At 43.3% G+C, this 13,096-nt stretch overlaps 1 protein-coding gene across 3 annotated transcripts in view; it reads left to right on the top strand.

The window, feature by feature from the left end:
- The window catches only part of RAB39A (RAB39A, member RAS oncogene family), a 73,409-nt gene that overhangs the window by 14,667 nt on the left and 45,646 nt on the right, over positions 1–13,096 (top strand). For 2 of the 3 annotated variants that reach the window (XR_006385574.1, XR_006385577.1), the window contains exon 3: positions 837–1,756. The exons of the other annotated variant lie outside the window; for it this stretch is intronic. The gene's annotated coding sequence lies outside the window, so the exon portion shown is untranslated. Of the gene's footprint in view, positions 1–836; positions 1,757–13,096 lie in introns of those variants that run through there. 3 annotated transcript variants of the gene reach the window in all.

The following is a 13,096-nucleotide window of genomic DNA, read 5'->3' as shown; positions in this document are numbered from 1 at the left end:
GAACCTTCCACACAACGGCAACGAAACAACCCATTCTGGTCTCACACGATGCAGTTATCCTTCGTGGTATAAAGACACACCAAAACCTCTCACAGGGAGGATACGTCCAGATTCTAAAGAATCACGCCCTCCGTCTCTGCTTGCTGTTCATTCCCCTTCTTGTCCAGCCACAGTCCACGTTCTGTAACAGCGCTGAATTCTGAGGCCAACCGCCAACCACACACCCTGTATAAATCCGAGGGAAACAAAGAAGAAAAGAATGAAGGGAAGTGGTTCAGGTGTATACCTGTTAACCCGAGTCCGAGGCTTGCTGCACTTACTTATTTGGGAGGTGGTCTCCTGAAGGAGGAACTGGAGACTGGGCTGAGCGAGACAGGAAAGGGGAAAGCCAACGAGGCATCGTTATGAGCCGGTCACCGCTGTGGACAAGTGCCGCTGAGCTCCCCGGAACTTCTCTGGGGAACAGATTAAACACAACTCAGAGGTGACCTCTCAAGGTCAGAGGTCGAAATGTATCCAACAACCCCACCCCAAACCCCCATAACGGAGAGTTGCCCGGGCCGCTAACGCTTCCCTGTCTGGGGCACACTCGCAACAGCAGAGAAAACAGAAACACCTGAAACGACACGCTGTCAGCACGCCAAGGGGTGGTCCACGGGGAGATTATTGCCCCTAATGGCCCCTGAACCAGAGGCGGCAGCAGCAACGGGGGGTCTGCTACCACATAGAACCCAAAAAGGAAACAAATCTGGGTTGCGATTAATGGGTCACAGAACTGCAGCCGGTATCAAGAATTTCCTTGTTCATTCCTCACTCGGTGCTCCCTTTGCTCTCAGGTGCAGCTGACTTGGGTCTGACCCGGCAGGATGGTCCCAACGAAGAATGCAATAAAATGCGGTCGCTGAGAGCGTGGTCAGGAACTGTCATCCGGAGGCGAAGCCCAGAGCTGCCACTCATTCACTCTGTGACCTTGGTCCAGTTACTTCATTTCCCTGTGCCTCGGTGTGGTCATCTGCAAACAGTCGGGAAAGCGTCGACACCTAGTGGTGCCGGGAGAACCAACGGAGCTGGCGCGTGTAAAAGCAAGGACAGTACCTGAGGCGCAGTCGAGGCTACTGGAGAACCAATTTGTTCTCATTTCTTTCCCAAGAAGTCCCTACCTGCATTAGGAAGGTAGTTTTCCACTTTTATCACTGGCTTGGCACAGGAGAGGCAAACCAACAGGTTCCCTCGATTCCAAAAATACCCTGTCTTTGTCCGCTTGTATAGCAGGAACCCTATTTCTCCTTGATGATCAAGATCAGCCATCCCAGTAAGGATAGTGACCCTCGATCTGCCAAGAGCAAGCAACTGGACGCTGGATCGCTGTGGCAGAAAAACCCCAAGGTCTTTACCAGCCGCACCCAACGCGGAAGTAACACAGATACCCTCTCCCTCGTCTCTGCCTTTCAAATCTTGACCACACACATCTTGTAACAACCGAGCTATTGTCAATTAAAAAAAAAAAAATACACTTAACAGAGATGCTTCCTGAAATACTTACAAGATAATATTTCATCTCTCTAGTAACCGGAATATTTCTATCTGTGAGATGTAATGTCTCTCTGTCTTGGATAGTGCTGAAGGTTTTAACTTTCTGGGCTACTTACCAGCAGTAGGATTCCAACCTAAGCACAGTGTTTATTAGAAATGCATGTCTTAGGGGCACCTGGGTGGCTCAGTTTAAAGCCTCTGCCTTCCATGGGCGCCTGGGTGGCTCAGTGGGTTAAGCCGCTGCCTTCGGCTCAGGTCATGATCTCGGGGTCCTGGGATCGAGTCCCGCATCGGGCTCTCTGCTCAGCAGGGAGTCTGCTTCCTCCTCTCTCTCTCTGCCTGCCTCTCTGCCTACTTGTAATCTTTCTCTGTCAAATAAATAAATAAAATCTTTAAAAAAAAAAAAAAAAGATCTCTGTCAAATAAATAAGTAAAATCTTTAAAAAAAAAAAAAAAGAAAGAAATACATGTCTTAAAGTGGAGGGTCCCATGGGTGGCATTACACGGCAGGAGTTTGGTAATTAATCCACTCATTCTTCCTGGTTTTGCTTTCAAAGGCAACAAACCTTGGGGAACACCTTCCTCTAGTCCTGTTTATGCTAATCACATTCTCACTGAGAAATAAATAAGGAGGCTTTATGGAAAATATCAAGGGAAAATAATGACAGGGAACAGTGCACGAGGAAGCTGGGTTCATTACCTAGAGCTGTTCCACGTAACATTGCCGTGGGAGGTTATTGCATTATTGTCCGGATACTGATGCACTTTCGAAAAATTTCCAAGCAGCAGCAGAAACAGAAGAGGTTAGGACATTTAGGTTGTAATGGAACATCATTTAGAAGTGCTGCTGTTAAAAAGTAAGTAGGTAAGCACTTGGGAAATTTGGGCATATAGTATTGAGTACCTAAAAAGATGATATTTTAAGCCCGAGAATGAACTAAAAGTCCTATTGAACAGCTGACAGTTTTGAAAAGTATCGAAAAACTATAGTAGCACAAAGAATCGAAAGGATAACTATAGTGCCATCTGTATCAATTACATAAACACGGTGCCCTAATGGTCCTTCCAATTATCCCCGCAGGCTCGACCCACTTGTCAGCAAAAATTAAATGGCAGAGTTATTGTGAAATTATTTCTGAGATGCTACCGACTTTTACAAAACACTCTTCAGGACATTTACTAATGCACTACAGTGTTGTTATAAATAATTAAAATCAAATAAATTCAGAATAGCTGAATAATTTAAACTCTTGTCAAAATGAATCAGCTGAGAATATTCTGAGGTTTAACATATTTGATTTCCATGCTTTGATTTACTTGTTTTCTCATTAAATCAGATAAAATAAAATGAAAAAGCCATTCAACTTCCAATTCCTCTATGCCAAACAACATTGCCTTGGTCGTCCTGCAAAATCCGTCAGTTGGAAAACAAACTTCAATGTGTCAACAAAAGGGACTTATAAAATTTGGAATTTGGGTGGATTTTCCACAAATCCCATGCACTCTAAATTCAAATCACAGTACTGTCTCTCCATAAGTACTGTCCTGTTTTCACAGACTATATATCCCAGGTTTTGGTTTCATGTATATATGGTCCTTGGGCTCAAGACATTAATATATGTATTATTGTGTATATGTGTCCTTGGCAGCAAGAAATTGGCAATATATGAAGGAAATAAAGGATGTAAAATAAAAGTTAATGGACAAAGTGAGGCACCAAATGTCAAGTGTCATAAATTCTAATGGGATTCAAAATTAGATGAGACAGCACCAGGCTTAATCAGAAAAAAACTTCCAAAAAAAAAAAAAAAAGAAGAAGAAGAAGAAGAAAGGAAGGAAGGCAGGAAGGCTCTTTCTCTGAGCTTTCCATTACAGTTAGGACCTTGGATAAGGTGGTGAGTAAGACAGCATTTGGAATTAAAGTACAAAGTGGAGTATTATGTATAAACATGAAAGAATAAACAAAGAGCCTGCCAAAAGAGGGGTCTTCCGGGTCCAAAACAGAAGAGGAGGAAAGAAGCACAGGTTGGAACCACACCAGGAAGGGCCTTGAACTGAGGTCAAGTGGTTTCAGTTTCATTGGACAGACAGTAAGAGGCCCTTTGAGCAGTCTGAGTACTAAGAAGCTTGCTCCTATGGAACACATTAGAAAGACGGGATTGAACGCAGGGAAGACCCATTACAAGGTAATTATTGCCACCCGGATGGTAGCAGGTGCTAGAAATACAAAAGAAGGAAGGAACCTTCAAAGGAGGCATCTGCAGAACCGACGGAAGTTGGCGATTGGCAAGAAGAAGAGATGAGAGAAAGCCCAAGAAAGGACTCGTGTTGACAGAGGGAGAGAAATCAACAGTTCATGCTGAAGAGAATGGGTTTGATTTTCAAGCTTCCGGGGCAGCTCTGTTTGCTGGGGGTCACGTCTGGACCTGTTTAAGATACATGGGAAAGAAGATGCTAGAGAAAGAGATCTGGAACTCTGGTCGAGCCATGGCAGCTGAACGATGAAGCAAAATGAAATTCCCTGAGGAAAATGTGGGTAGAGAAACACAGAATGAGCCTAGCAAATGCCCTCGCTTAGGAGAGAGAGGAAGGGAGGCCTTTGGTGGAAGCCAGAACATTTGATGGATGTAGCAGAAGCCGCTTTTAGGCAAACAGGCCTGAGCAATGGAATACAGAAAAGGCCACAGCCACCCCCTGGCTGACTAGGGACAGGCCCATCAGGGGACCCACCTGAGAACATGGGCTACTGACTACCAGGCACAGTGACCAAAAAAGGGAGAATTCCCTATGCGGCCTTACCTGCTCACCTTCCCTCTTTAAAAGCACCCTCCACCCACCCTCTGCCTCCTGGCAGACAGCCTCACCTCTGCTGCCCTGCCTGCCACTCCCCTGCGCTCTCTTCAACCAAATTCTCTCTCCTTGTTCGGCCTCCCATGAGTCCTTTCACTGCCAACCCCACCTGCTGCCACCCGCTCGTCACCCCACCTTTGGGGCCCCCATCTGACTGAGAGACACCACAGGTGTCCATGCAGGAATGGAAATCTGTAATATGAGTGATGATTATGATTATTATTTTAGAAGTTTATCCCTCAATATTGTTCAGACAGATAAGAGATATTGAAAATTTACAAAAGAATAATGAAAAAGCAAGAACGATAACAACCCAAATTCTATTTCACGAATTCTGCCAGTAGAAGTTCTAACGTATCAAGAGAGATAAAGACTGGGGTGTTTTCAGGTTAAATGCGTGTTGCTCATTTACGTGAGATGAAGGCTGATAAAGTATTTGTATACAAATATTTGAGCTACTAATGAATACACAATTTCTAGAAGGATATGATGAAATTATCCATAATAATTACCTGTTTATCTAGGGGGAAATAAATCATCTATGCTAGCTACCTGAATCAATTAACTAATTAGATTTTTTAAATAAGTTGATGGAGTGAATAGGATTAATGTATTTGATTGATTGTTTTAGAATCATGTGGTCACATGGACAAAGGCAAATATATTCAAATATATGCTTAAATCCTAATTATTCACTAACACGTTATAGATGTTTCTCAAACCTCCTCACCGATGAATCCTTAAATTCTAACTAGGTTGATCCCATTTCTACATTATGTCAAGCAACAAAGTAACATTTAGAAATAATTACCTGGTATACAAGCATGAGAATACTGTTGATGAATTATTATGGAACTGCTGAATTATTGGAAGAACTTAAAGACGTTGATATTAAAGCCAGGAAAGTGCTTGGTAACATAGTATGGATTTGGGAGTCAGGCAAACTGAGATCCAGACAGAACATTAAGAGGATTACATGAGTGGATGAGTGAATGTATACACATAGGAAATGGTAAGTGCTTAGTTAATATTGCTTAATAATTAGTTACGGACATTCTGAACTTCACGTGCTCACGGGCAGTGCAGGAAACCAGACATATTAATCACCATTAAAATAAAGTAAAATGAGGTGTGCCTGGGTGGCTCAGTGGGTTAAAACCTCTGCCTTTGGCTCAGGTCATGATCCCAGGGTCCTGGGATCGAGTCCCGTATCGGGCTCTCTGCTCAGCGGAGAGCCTGCTTCCTCCTCTTTCTCTGCTTGCCCTTCTGCCTACCTGTGATCTCTGTCTGTCAAATAAATAAATAAAATCTTTAAAAAAAAAAAAAGTAAAATGATGCAGTAACAATTGAAAGATCCCCTGGGGCTCCAAGCACCCCGGAATGGACCCCTTCTCAGGAGGAGACCCCCGGACCCAAAAACCAAGCCGAGTCCACTGATCAGATGCAAACAGCACGAGGTTTATTGAGTTGACACAGGTACCTGCGGGCGGTCAAGTCTTAGGAAGACTTGTGCGCCAGCCCTTTGTTCAGGGCCTTTTTATGGGGTTTGGGGAAGCAAAAGCATACGTACAGAAGCAGAAACATAGTTACAAGGTTCTTATTGGCTGGTTTAAATGTAAGGCATACTCCGTGTTTGTAGATTGGCTTTGAAGGACCCCGGCACGCGAAGAGAAAGGTGGGGAGGGGGAGTGAGGAGGGGGAGTTGGACCTTATTACTCAGCAGAGAAACATCCTGCCTACGTGACTAGGCCCACGTACCTAGGCGACCCCCCTTGCCTACATGACTATGCACATAAAGTATCCTGTTGAAACAGGAGACCAGTATCACCCCCTAAAAGCCAAGCGGTTACAGAAAGGCAAGGGAGTGGTTAAACAATTAACTGGGGGAGGGGTCTAACAGGGGAAGGGCTAGCGATTACAGAAAAGCCAAGAAGCAGTTAGTTAATCAATGGCTGGGGGGGGTGTCTATATGCGGAGTCTTTCATTCCCCCCTTTTTCTTTATCATGGATAGAATCTTATATCCATTCGCTCTGGTCCTGTACCAGGTCAGTTTGGGATCTGGTCTGTCGAATTAGCTGATATTGCTGTGTCACCAGTGGTTTCGCAGCCCCAATAGCGACTATAAAAGTGGGATGTCCCACTCCAGTAGGTCCACTCTCTGGGTCTGTGAAACCCGGGGCATAAGTGTTCTTAACATACTTTGTTGACTTCAGTCCCCATAGCTTCCCCAAGGATTTAACCCGAGTTGCCCCCAGGGGGGATGGTTGTGAAGGCGGTCAAAGTAATTTTCTACGTCCTAATTGGCTGGAGTTCCCATTGCTAGCTTGCAGATGTTAGGGTGTACTAGCTGCAGGGCTTGCAGATGGGCTTGAGGAACTGAGTTATGTGTCTTTGGAAATTGGGCTATTGATAAGGTAACTTCTTTGTTGTAAATCTTAAGGACATTTGCAAACAAAGGGAGACTCCTGCCTTACGAGACTGTGATCTCTGCAATATAAACATTTGTTCTTTTTTCAGGGCAGTCAGGGGTGCCTGTGAAATGTCATACATATTATCAAGGGGAGGGGTGGAGAGGGGGTGCAAGGCGCCAGCCCCTGCTCCCTCTTCAGCCAGCCTCCTGAACAATTTTGACCCTTAAATCTTTAAGGTGGTTGAAGGTGGAAGGTCTTATCTTCTGTAACTTCTTCCTGCTGAATAGGGGCGTAGAGCTGTCCCTACCTACTCAGGTCAACATTGATCAGTGGAGGAATGTATAGGGGAGTTACAAAAGGCGGAGGCAGCTGAATCCAGTGCTGACAGTGAAAAAGTATCTTTGCGCATGGTAAGGATCATCTGTCATGGTGAAGTCATTGCAGCGATGGAGTCTCGGCACCAAGTAGAGAAACAGCGAACAAAGCAACATGTTAAGGTTAATAAGGCGATAAGAATGAGAAGCCCAAAAAGGAGATTTGGCTATAGTCCTCCTCCAAACCAGTAAGCTAACCAATTGCTGAGAGAGAGAGAAGGATCTTGTAGAGCTTTAATCTGGGCATTCATATCCTTTATTAATCCTGTGACACTTTTGTGATAGTCTGGGATGTACATACAACATTCTGTCTTGATAATTACATATATGCCACATGACATCCTCTAGTCACAAAGATGGAACAAAAATGGATGCTAAGTGATTATACCATTTAAAAAATAGATCGCATCCATCTTTGTTTTAAGTTGGGGAGATTAGCTGGAGTTGTAATGGTTTTAGTAATGCGCCCATGAATCCAGGCAAATCCTAGGGTACAGCGACCTATCCACCCTGGAGGAAGCCAGGGCCACAGGTTTGTTTCACATAGCAATCCCCTTTTTTTCCAAATTGCTCCATGGGCATGTAGTACCAGGAAGGCATATTTGGAGTCAGTGTTAATGTTTATTCTTAGGCTTTGGCAATTGCAAAGTGCTAGTGAACACTACAGTATACCTAGCTTTTCTTATTTTTTTTTTTCTATGAAAACTATTGTCATCAGTAAACTGTCATTCATCTGGCATATCTGTAAGTATAGCCCAATATTTAATTAGTCGGCCTTCATCATTCTTTGGTGGCCTTTGAATTCTAAGAAAAATCTGGACCTGATGTGAACTCATTAGTTAGGGGCTGTTTTAGGTTTCGCTAAAGCATCTGTTTGCAATTGCACCTCAACAGAGGTGGCCTCTAGGATAAATATGACTAAGGGATGAAACCAATAAGAAGACCTTTGAGTGGTCCAGCCTTAACAATATCCTGATTACAGAGGATCACTGTCAAGTGAGAAAACTTGTCAAGAGATAAGGGGAGTTCCCCATGCATCATCCGATCTAATCATAAAGAAAGTGGGGTCATCCATTATCTCTATAAGTCCATAGTTAATCCTATGGAGTGCAATAGGCTGGCCTTTAGGCAATTTCATTATCCCAGCCACAAACAAGGTGTTAGTTAAGTTATACAATTATAGGGGAATCAATCCCATTTTCCAGTTGTTTAATCATGTGCCGTGGGGTCTTGTTAATATACCCACAAGATAATAAGATTGATTAAAGAAGCTATTGTGTAACTTCTCTGAAGTTTACCTCAAATTGTTTAGCTTAGGTAAACAAACATTTAAAGACAATCGAATCTAGAATTTAATATCCATAAAGGTGTGTTATTAAAATATAATTTTTCTCTCTAAGATAACCCTCATTTACAGAGATAGCCAAATCAGGACTAAGTCACTTGTGAAACAAGTCCAGTTTTAACAAACTTGGCCCATTATTTACATAAGCTCAGCAAGAACAGTTGAGTGTGATCATATAGATCTTTTAGAATCTGCTTTGCTGGAACTTCTTATAAGGAATCTCTAGGTTGAACTTCTAGTAGCCTCTCCAGGCCAGAAGCCAAGCCACATACTTGCCATCAGGCATGCCTGCAATACCTGTCGATTTGGGCATATGCCTCTTCATGAGATTCTGCACCTACCAAGGAGTGACATTCTTTACTCACCTGGTGAGGCTGCTGGGAACTCTGTAAACAAGGTATCAGGCCAATAGTCCCAAGGGGCTTTATGGCTCCAGGTTTCATAAAGTCAACCTTAGTTCCTTAAAGCTGTCTGGTCATATCTGAGTCTATGCATGTCTTTTTCAACTATGACATTCCAGTCAAAGCCTTGGTAAAATAACCAGTTTCCAATGCTGTCCTGTTACAAAGAGAACAGATTCTTATTGAACTTATGCAAATGACTGATTGCCATGGAAGAAAGACTACTTATTGAGACCTTTTGGTTTCAGAGGGTTTAGATAGAGAGAAAAGTTGAATGCCTTGAGCACTTTTACATCTCTGTGAGTTACAGATAACTTAAGAAAAAGTATCCCTAGTCTGGAAGAGCAAACATTAGAGAGAACCAGCAATGTCTAAAATAAGAGACACAACATTATAATCTTTTAGTTCATTTAGTTCCATGTTACTAATTCTGGTGAATGCACCTTTAGTTAGTTTTGGAAATTCTTACCCATTTCAGTTTTAGGATTTTCAAGTATATCAAATATCTGTATTTGTCCTGGAAGTCCTTTGTCTGAATCTCCTTGAAGATAAAACTCATTTTACAAAAGAATTAAAATAATTATAAATGACAAAAACTCGGAATGTATATGGTTAGAGCTGAAGAGACACGGGAGTTTACAATTTAGCTGCAAGGAAATCAGGTTATTTTTGTGACACATAATATTTCTGTAATTACAATATCAAGCGATGATCTTTCAAAACATTAAAACTTTAGGAAATGCATAGAATCTCTAGAATAATTATAGCATTTTCCCAAATGTAACCCAAGGTTTATCATTGGTTTAAATCTTGTCAACAATTGCTAAAATCTTAGAAAGTTTTAAAGTACATGCCTAAATATAATTAGGGATGTTAAACACGTGATAAAACAAAACATAGAGACTGGGTTTTCTGGGCTGGCAAAGAGAAAACCATTTATTTACATTCTCTTATCTGATCAATTAATCTAAGAAAACTTTGTCCTTTTAAACAAAGAAAATCAGCTTTTTTTTTTTTTTTTTTATACCAGTGTCTTTTCCCTTTTTAATTTTATTTTTAAGTGTGCAGTCTTAAGATAGGAGTTTTCTGGGTTTTTCTCCCATCATGAATGATGTCGCAGACAAGGGAGGGGGATCTTTCCCCTGCTGTCCTGCTCGCATTCCCCATAGGAACTTAGGAGTGTTTTAGCTAAGGCCTGTCCAAATAAATCCCAGACCAGGCTACTCCGTGGAGTAGATGACCGTTCTGCCATATGACGCCCTGCGAGACTCAGGGTGCAGCCCACTCAGACTCCGTAGCCGAAGCAGTGAAGCCGTACAGACAGATTTACACAGTCAGGCACTCTTCAGATTCAAACAGGTTGGATACCCTCCCTTTTGGGTATCTCTGGATAATGGGAGGTGATCAATCTCCCTTTTTACTCTTTACAGATTAGAGTGAATTTCTATGGTTACAGGCAATGGAGGATGGCAACCGGGTGTTTTCGCAGTCTCTCAAGGTTGGGCTGCTTTCTTAATCTCTCAAGGCCAAATGGCCCTTATACTTGGAAGTATAATCTATGTGGAGGCAGGTCAGGAGAGTATTAAATCACCTTGGAGGCTGTTTTTCTTTTTTTGTCTGTCCTGACCATATCTAAAATTCCTTTTCTGAAGATTTCCCTTCATAAACCTTTTACATCTTTCCTTTGCATTCAGGTTTTGTCCCAAGCCATTTTCTTTCAAACAACCATTTTATTGAGGACAAAATTACCTTCCCTAATCTTCAACAAAATGTATTCCCATTCCTTAAATCTTTCTTACATATCTCCTACTTTCCTATATATAGTTTCCCTTTATTTTCATCAGTCTTAGTTACACTAAGCAGAACTTTGTATTGTTAGAAACACCTTTAGTTATTAGCCATTTGTGAACTGTTACAACAGAATTCTTCAGGTGGCAAATTTATGAATCAGTTAAGTGGAAAACAAGTTTACCAGCAGATTTAAATACTCTTAGTTTCTTTGCAGTAAGAAGTCAAAAGCATAAACCTACATCCAGTAATTAACGACTTAGCATTTTATCCTGTTTGGTTAAGATATAGATGTCCACAATTCAATTCCGTTTGTCATCCAAGCAAAACTTTAAAACTTTCAGGTTACCAAAGACTTTGAAAGCTACTTCAGCAATTACCCATTAGAACTTTGAGACAGACAATTAACCATCAGTTTAGTCATCTCTTTGCTAACAAATTTTAACAAATAACATGAGCTTATTTGACCTTCAGTAAACTTCGAAGTTTCACATTTACTGCTGATAACTTAAAAGACACATCTTATCTTAGTTAAACCAACAAACTTAACTTCATTCTAATACTGATTTACAGTTCACCTGGACCCACTCCATTTCAAATGTTTACCTGAGACACAAGTGGGAAGATCTGGAGTGGGGTGTTAGGTCCAGGGGGTGCTCTTCTTGCTCGTTGACAGTGGAGAGAGAAGGAGCCGTGGTGCATGATCGAGAGGCTAGTCATGCAGGCTGCACGCACATTGGTACAGAAATACGATAAGGGGGAAACAGAAGAAACAAAGTGCTGCCAGGAGGCAGAGAAAAGATTCCCGGTTTTAGAGCTCATAAGCCCCAACAGAGGAGCAGATGCCATGTTTTCCCATCAGCAAGGGGGGAGGGGTTAAGCAGTCCAAGTCGGGCCAGAGAACACAGGGAAACTTCCCCGAAACAAAGAGAGTTTCGGCAGCTGCTTGGGAATATTCCTTATGGTCTCTGTCTCGAGTTAGACCAACCCGTTGGTTCCAGTTATAGCCATTAACATGGGAAGTGAGTGAGGGAGAAACCCCACATCTATTAGGAGAAACTCAGAATCTCTCCAGTGACCTAAAGTGAGACTTAAGGGGGTGGTAAGTGTTTGCCCCATTTTAGAGTCAAAGAAAACACCAAGGACAATAAGTAAGACACACAAAACAGTTAACAAGAAGGACGCTGCGCGATTTCGGTACAAAACCGAAAGCAAAAACTCAAGCGGAGATCCTGGGGGTCCGGATTCCCCCTCTCCAACCAAGGCCACGTATCTCTCTGATACAGGCTGAGCTCCAAATGCCCCGCTGCACCAGGGCCCAAATGTCCCGAAGGACTCAAATGTCCCGCCCGGGAGGACTACAAACGCCTCTGGAACGTCTTCCAGGGCTGCGAGGGAGAAGTCCGAGCCCGTCAGCTCCTTCTGGCCCCCGCCAAATACAAATGGATCCGATCGAACCCCAAACCAAACGCATGCGCAAATACTCAAATGTCCCGTCCTGCGGGACTACAAACGCCTCTGGAACGTCTTCCAGGGCTGCGAGGGAGAAGTCCGAGCCCGTCAGCTCCTTCTGGCCCCCGCCAAATACAAATGGATCCGATCGAACCCCAAACCAAACGCATGCGCAAATTCATAAGTAACAGGTTCAGACGCAGCCACAGACGCAACGAACAGACACAACGAATAGAGTGCTGGCCAGCTTACCTCCTGACAGTGGGTCGGTGGTCCTTGGGTGGGGGGTCTCGTATCCCGGACGAGCCCCCAAATGAAAGATCCCCTGGGGCTCCAAGCACCCCGGAATGGACCCCTTCTCAGGAGGAGACCCCCGGACCCAAAAACCAAGCCGAGTCCACTGATCAGATGCAAACAGCACGAGGTTTATTGAGTTGACACAGGTACCTGCGGGCGGTCAAGTCTTAGGAAGACTTGTGCGCCAGCCCTTTGTTCAGGGCCTTTTTATGGGGTTTGGGGAAGCAAAAGCATACGTACAGAAGCAGAAACATAGTTACAAGGTTCTTATTGGCTGGTTTAAATGTAAGGCATACTCCGTGTTTGTAGATTGGCTTTGAAGGACCCCGGCACGCGAAGAGAAAGGTGGGGAGGGGGAGTGAGGAGGGGGAGTTGGACCTTATTACTCAGCAGAGAAACATCCTGCCTACGTGACTAGGCCCACGTACCTAGGCGACCCCCCTTGCCTACATGACTATGCACATAAAGTATCCTGTTGAAACAGGAGACCAGTATCACCCCCTAAAAGCCAAGTGGTTACAGAAAGGCAAGGGAGTGGTTAAACAATTAACTGGGGGAGGGGTCTAACAGGGGAAGGGCTAGCGATTACAGAAAAGCCAAGAAGCAGTTAGTTAATCAATGGCTGGGGGGGGTGTCTATATGCG

This window comes from Neovison vison, chromosome 7 (assembly GCF_020171115.1).
Source record: "Neovison vison isolate M4711 chromosome 7, ASM_NN_V1, whole genome shotgun sequence".
In the NCBI taxonomy this organism is placed as follows: Eukaryota; Metazoa; Chordata; class Mammalia; order Carnivora; family Mustelidae; genus Neogale; species Neogale vison.
The sequence above is the reverse complement of the archived record's forward strand: the minus strand, read 5'-3'. Positions and strand labels throughout refer to the sequence as shown.